This window comes from Coregonus clupeaformis, unplaced genomic scaffold, assembly GCF_020615455.1.
Source record: "Coregonus clupeaformis isolate EN_2021a unplaced genomic scaffold, ASM2061545v1 scaf0088, whole genome shotgun sequence".
In the NCBI taxonomy this organism is placed as follows: Eukaryota; Metazoa; Chordata; class Actinopteri; order Salmoniformes; family Salmonidae; genus Coregonus; species Coregonus clupeaformis.
The window spans coordinates 576,702-583,624 of NW_025533543.1; positions in this window are offsets into that span (position 1 = coordinate 576,702).

Consider the following 6,923-nt stretch of genomic DNA (forward strand, 5'->3'; position numbering starts at 1 on the left):
AGAAAAGCAGAACTTAATATTTGGTACAGAAACCTTTGTTTGCAATTACAGAGATCATACGTTTCCTGTAGGTCTTGACCAGGTTTGCACACACTGCAGCAGGGATTTTGGCCCACTCCTCCATACAGACCTTCTCCAGATCCTTCAGGTTTCGGGGCTGTCGCTGGGCAATACGGACTTTAAGCTCCCTCAAAAGATGTTCTATTGGGTTCAGGTCTGGAGACTGGCTAGGCCACTCCAGGACCTTGAGATGCTTCTTACGGAGCCACTCCTTAGTTGCCCTGGCTGTGTGTTTCGGGTCGTTGTCATGCTGGAAGACCCAGCCACGACCCATTTTCAATGCTCTTACTGAGGGAAGGAGGTTGTTGGCCAAGATCTCGCGATACATGGCCCCATCCATCCCCCCCTCAATACGGTGCAGTCGTCCTGTCCCCTTTGCAGAAAAGCATCCCCAAAGAATGATGTTTCCACCTCCATGCTTCACGGTTGGGATGGTGTTCTTGGGGTTGTACTCATCCTTCTTCTTCCTTCAAACATGGCGAGTGGAGTTTAGACCAAAAAGCTCTATTTTTGTCTCATCAGACCACATGACCTTCTCCCATTCCTCCTCTGGATCATTCAGACGGGCCTGGACATGCGCTGGCTTGAGCAGAGGGAACTTGCGTGCACTGCAGGATTTTAATCCATGACGGCGTGGTGTGTTACTAATGGTTTTCTTTGAGACTGTGGTCCCAGCTCTCTTCAGGTCATTGACCAAGTCCTGCCGTGTAGTTCTGGGCTGATCCCTCACCTTCCTCGTGATCATTGATGCCCCATGAGGTGAGATCTTGCATGGAGCCCCAGACCGAGGGTGATTGACCGTCATCTTGAACTTCTTCCATTTTCTAATAATTGCGCCAACAGTTGTTGCCTTCTCACCAAGCTGCTTGCCTATTGTCCTGTAGCCCATCCCAGCCTTGTGCAGGTCTACAATTGTATCCCTGATGTCCTTACACAGCTCTCTGGTCTTGGCCATTGTGGAGAGGTTGGAGTCTGTTTGATTGAATGTGTGGACAGGTGTCTTTTATACAGGTAACGAGTTCAAACAGGTGCAGTTAATACAGGTAATGAGTGGAGAACAGGAGGGCTTCTTAAAGAAAAACTAACAGGTCTGTGAGAGCCGGAATTCTTACTGGTTGGTAGGTGATCAAATACTTATGTCATGCAATAAAATGCAAATTAATTACTTAAAAATCATACAATGTGATTTTCTGGATTTTTGTTGAAGTGTACACAGTTGAAGTGTACCTATGATAAAAATTACAGACCTCTACATGCTTTGTAAGTAGGAAAACCTGCAAAATCGGCAGTGTATCAAATACTTGTTCTCCCCACTCTAGCTCAGATGTGAAATATTTTAATGACAGAAATATTTCAGCTGCATAAACAATGATGTCGATCTTTCTTGACTTCTTTTCAACTTGTGCAGTGTTGTTTACCATCGTCGAAAGTCCACTTTCTTCACATGAAGATTTTCTGGGTCCTGCTGGTGATTCACTACCACTGGACCTTCAGAGATACTCAATCTCTCTACCCTTTTGACAGCCTCTGCATTGGAGACTCTGAACTGCCCTGATTTTGGCAACCTCAGTCTCTTTCACCCTACTCAGGCATTCCAAGGATTTCGCCCCATGGTCTCCACCACAGTTACAACACTTTGCTCCTTAGCAACTGGCCATTCTCTTCTGCTACACATTCAGAATCACCGTCAAAGTGATCTTTCCCACACATCCCACATCTTGGCTTCTTCCGTCTGCAGACACGTTCTACAGGTCCAAACATTTTGACATTGCAAAGGCCTGGAGACAAAAGCTCTGACAGGATAGTACACATATCCCAGCTGCACTCGGGTCGGGAGGGACTCCACATAAAAAAAACTGGGGGGCAAGCATTCCTTTGCAGATAAAACACCTGGAATAAAGCCAATACTTATCAAAGCATATATATCTGATATGTTCTGGCTGTTGCTTTATTTTCACAGGGAGGTCAAGATGTGTTCATTGACAAGCTAGCTCTGTGTCGGGGCCTGTTGGAGAAAGGTTGCTGTTGACGGAAATAATTTAGTTGGGATTTATGGTATTTTCATAGGTGCTGTATGTTTCAAAGAGGACATTCGTGGACCAATGTGTGAATGAATGGGTGAATGCAATGTGTTAATGCAGAAAAATGTCCTCTTTCTTCATGTCCTCAAAATGCTGTTTTAGTTCACAGAGCTCCGTGTCCTCTATGGATTCTTATTTTTTATAAAAATTCTTCATTAATGGATTTTCATATTGTATGAGACAGTGTCCGACGGGGGACCAGTACGAAAAAACGTATGAACATTTATGCACTCACTATGGTAAGTCACTCTGGATAAGAGCTTCTGCTAAATGACTAAAATGTGAAATGTAAACGTGGTTGATGCTCCACAGGAAGTGGCGTTTACCTTCATTTTAGAAATTAACTTACCCCATTTTAGAAATTAACTTAACCAAGTAGCCCTACCACAAAATGTGACAATTGTCAGTAGTATGCAGTAAGATGAAAATCTCTGATCTCCTCTACCCTCTCTAATTACTTCACTGAGACTTTACATTTCCTGTCCCTGTTGCTTTCAAACTAAAAATCACCTGGACGGCATATACAGTGCATTCGGAAAGTAGTCAGACCCCTTCCGTTTTTCCACATTTTGTTTCGTTACAGCCTTATTCTAAAATAGATTTTTCTCATCAAGCTACAAACAATACCCCATAATGACAAAATGAAAATAGGTTTTTAGAAATTGTAGCAAATTTATAAAAAATTAAAAACAGAAATACCTTATTTACATAAGTATTCAGACCCTTTCCTATGAGACTCGAAATTGAGCTCAGCTGCATCCTGTTTCCATGGATCATCCTTGAGATGTTTCTACAACTTGATTGAAGTCCACCTGTGCTAAATGTAATTGATTGGACATGATTTGGAAAGGCACACACCTGTCTATATAAAGTCCCACAGATGAAAGTGCATGTCAGAACAAAAACCAAGCCATGAGGTCGAAGGAATTGTCCGTAGAGCTCCGAGACAGGATTGTGTCGAGGCACAGATCTGGGGAAGGGTACCAAAACATTTCTGCAGCACTGAAGGTCCCAAAGACCAAAGTGGCCTCCATCCTTAAATGGAAGAAGTTTGGAACCACCAAGACTCTTCCTGGAGCTGGCCGCCCGGCCAAACTAAACAATCGGGGGAGAAGGGCCTTGGTCAGGGAGGTGACCAAGAATCACATGGTCACTATGACAGAGCTCCAGAGTTCCTTTGTGGAGATGGGAGAACCTTCCAGAAGGACATTCATCTCTGCTGCACTCCACCAATCAGGGCATTATGGTAGTGTGGACGGACGGAAGCCACTCCTCAGTAAAAGGCACATGACAGCCCGCTTGGAGTTTGCCAAAAGGCAGCTAAAGGACTCTCAGACCATGAGAAACAAGATTCTCTGGTCTGATGAAACCAAGATTGAACTCTTTGGCCTGAATGCCAAACGTCATGTCTGGAGGAAACCTGGCACCATCCCTACGGTGAAGCATGGTGGTGGCAGCATCATGCTATATGGATGTTTTTCAGCGGCAGGGACTGGGAGACTAGTCAGCATCGAGGGAAAAATGAATGGAGCAAAGTACAGAGAGATCCTTGATGAAAACCTGCTTCAGAGCGCTCAGGACCTCAGACTGGGGCGAAGGTTCACCTTCCAACAGGACAACGACCCTAAGCACACAGCCAAGACAACGCAAAAGTGGCTTTGGGACAAGTCTCTGGATGTCCTTGAGTGGCCTAGCCAGAGCCCGGACTTGAACCTGATTTAACATTTCTGGAGAGACCTGAAAATAGCTGTGCAGCGAGGCTCCCCATCCAACCTGACCGAGCTTGAGAGGATCTGCAGAGAAGAATGGGAGAAACTTGTTGCGTCATACCCAAGAAGACTCGAGGCTGTAATCGCTGCCAAAGGTGCTTCAACAAAGTACTGAGTAATGGGTCTGAATACATGTTTTTTGCTTTGTCATTATGGCCGGCAAACCGTGCCAATATATCCTCCAAACACCGGCTTCGAGGGCATTATCCCTTTTATACAATGGGTTACCAACATATTCAACATATTTTCATAAAAAATTATTTTGATAAATCTATTCATACTATTTCATCCTTCCACAATATATAGTCCCGACACAAATCTAGGGTTGTTACCCAAGCAACGTTCTTATCCCTTGCTTGCTAGCTAGCCAACTACGGCTAACTTACAGTCACGTCAGAATAACAGCAAAGTAGCTGCATTTGCATTTGTTTAAGCTGATTTATAGAGATATTTATTTGGATACATCATAACAATGAGCTAATGAGGCACGATTTCGCCTGGCATAGCAAATGTGCTCACTCGTCAGGGCACTGTTGTTCAGAGGAGCTAGACAACAACACAGCTAACACAATCACTTCAAACTGAAGCTGGAAAGAGGGAAAACTAGCTGCACTTCGTTTCGTCATCAAGGCAAAGGGTGGCTATTTGAAGAACCTCAATTATAAAATATATTTTGATTTGTTTAACACTTTTTTGGTTACTACATGATTCCATATGTGTTATTTAATAGTTTTGATGTCTTCACTCTTATTTTACAATGTAGAAAACAGTAAAAATAAAGAAAAACCCTGGAATGAGTAGGTGTCCAAACTGTTGACTGGTACTGTGTATCCATAAAAATTATTCCAACTGATTCAGGATTTCGACTGGTTGAGAAACGTTGCCTGCCTGTCTGTCTCGTCCCAATTCCCGTTACTATGGGTCAGCTGGAGATCAAATTTGAATATTGAAACAAGGTTTATACAAATCTCCGCTGTTGAAAACGAAATGTTAGTCTAAAAGAAATGTGAGATAATGTCTAGATGCTTTTTATAGTGGAGATCAAGTTTATTAACTGTTTGGCTGGGCTGATGTGACAGTGGATTGCGCAGGCAGATGGAACAGAGTGAATAGGTATTTTAACGTCATATATTTAGCCGGTTGTAACTTGTGGAATAGACACCTGCTGGAATGCGGTTTTAACCAATCAGCATTCAGGATTAGACCCACCCGTTGTATAAATGTAAGCAAGGTTTGAAATGATTATGTTTTAGTCAAATATTATATCTGTTTGGGCTTCTTGCGGTCAATTTGCAGTCTACAAATTATTTGTAATTATGTTCCGGCCCCCTGACCATCCACTCATGAAAGAATCAGCCTGCGGCAGTATCTAGTTGATGATCCCTGGTCTAGACTGTCTAGTCCTGTTTGCCCTGTTTTATCTGGGTGGGTTATTTTAATATTGACTATAGCTTTACTGTCTTGAGTTTCTGTCTGGGGAAAGCCTACAGAGTGTACACTGTTGACTCTTGCATTACCTCTTGTTTATAAACACCACACCATGTCTTCTTTGGTGTAATGAAGACTGCCTACCGTCTTCTCTGAGGGGCCCGTTCCTCTGGGGCCTCCCTCGCGTCTCATTATGTTGTCATCCTCCCCTTCATTACTCACTCACCATCAAAGCACCTCCCTTCCTTAAAACCCTCCTCCTCCTTCTCTAACAAACTGTTAGCTCAGAGGCTGTCATTGGTTTGTTGATTTAAGATTATGAAATGGTTATCATCTGTTAAAAACCTGTCACATGTAACCTCCTGTCTTCTTCAGTAACTCTTACATGTTAGCAACTCCCCCTTCGTAGTCACAATTAGCATGTTGGTCCGGCTGCCTCCAGTTCTGCTCTCAGCTGATTGCTGTTAAGCATCCATTGTGTGTGTGTGTGTGCTTCTCCCCGCTCAAGAAAAAATCGGCCTGTGGCTGAAACTAGTTGATGATCCCTGATGTATGGCTTAGCTTGGGATGGTTGGTGGAGGCCAGAGGAGGCTGGTAGGAGTAGCTATAGGAGGACGGGCTCATTGTAATGGCCAGAATCGAATACATATCTGTGTGTGTGTTTGTGTGTGTGTGTGTGTGTGTGTGTGCTTCTCCCTTGCCTCCACCTACTATCCCATGCTAAGCCATACAGTGTCTGGCTGCTTGGTTCTGTCAGACCTACTATGTTAGCTGCTTCATGATTCATGCCTTAACTTCATTGTCAGCATCTCCCCGATTTACTTTTCTCCTTCCGTCCTCTCAGAATAGTGTATTAGCTCTTGTTGTTTGTCTTATATATCCTCTTCTCTTTCTCTCTTGTAGGAGTAAGTTTGTCTACGCTATCTGTCAACTCTGTATGGGCTATTCAAAATCTGTGCTACTCTCTCTACCAGTGTCTGTCTTCAGAGTCCTGCAGGATCCATATATCACTCTTATTCACTTTGGATCTATATTCTTAGCTCCGTCCAAATCTCTCAGACTAGCTTCTTCTCATGGTTTTATTTGCTACTTTGATCTTCCCTTCAGTCTCTGATGATGAGGTGCAGTTTTTTTGTCTGTGTATTTATAGGTATGTCTATGCATTAATTGGAGGAAGATTTCTCATAATGCTTTTTTCTCCCATCTTGTGCTTGTAAAAAAAGGTTCACTTACACCCTCTGCAGTTCCCTCAACATCTTGTCCCTCCATTTTAAATCCATGGGATCATCTTGTGACGAGGCAGGTTGAATTTATTGGGGAGCCATGGCCTGGAAATTATGACTTCTTTCCAAACACACTGCTTGTGTCTTGTCAGTCACAACAACATGGACCTGCGTCACCCTCTGTCCCACAGGCAATAAAACACCTGATTTACAGGCTCAGGCAGGACCACTGACTAGAACACTGAGCAATCTCAGCCTTCTGGAGGAACAACGTGGTCTTAGGGCAATTCATATTATTCTGTACTTAAATCTGTAACACTCCATTTAGTATCATATATTACATTATGTTAGGTTACATTATG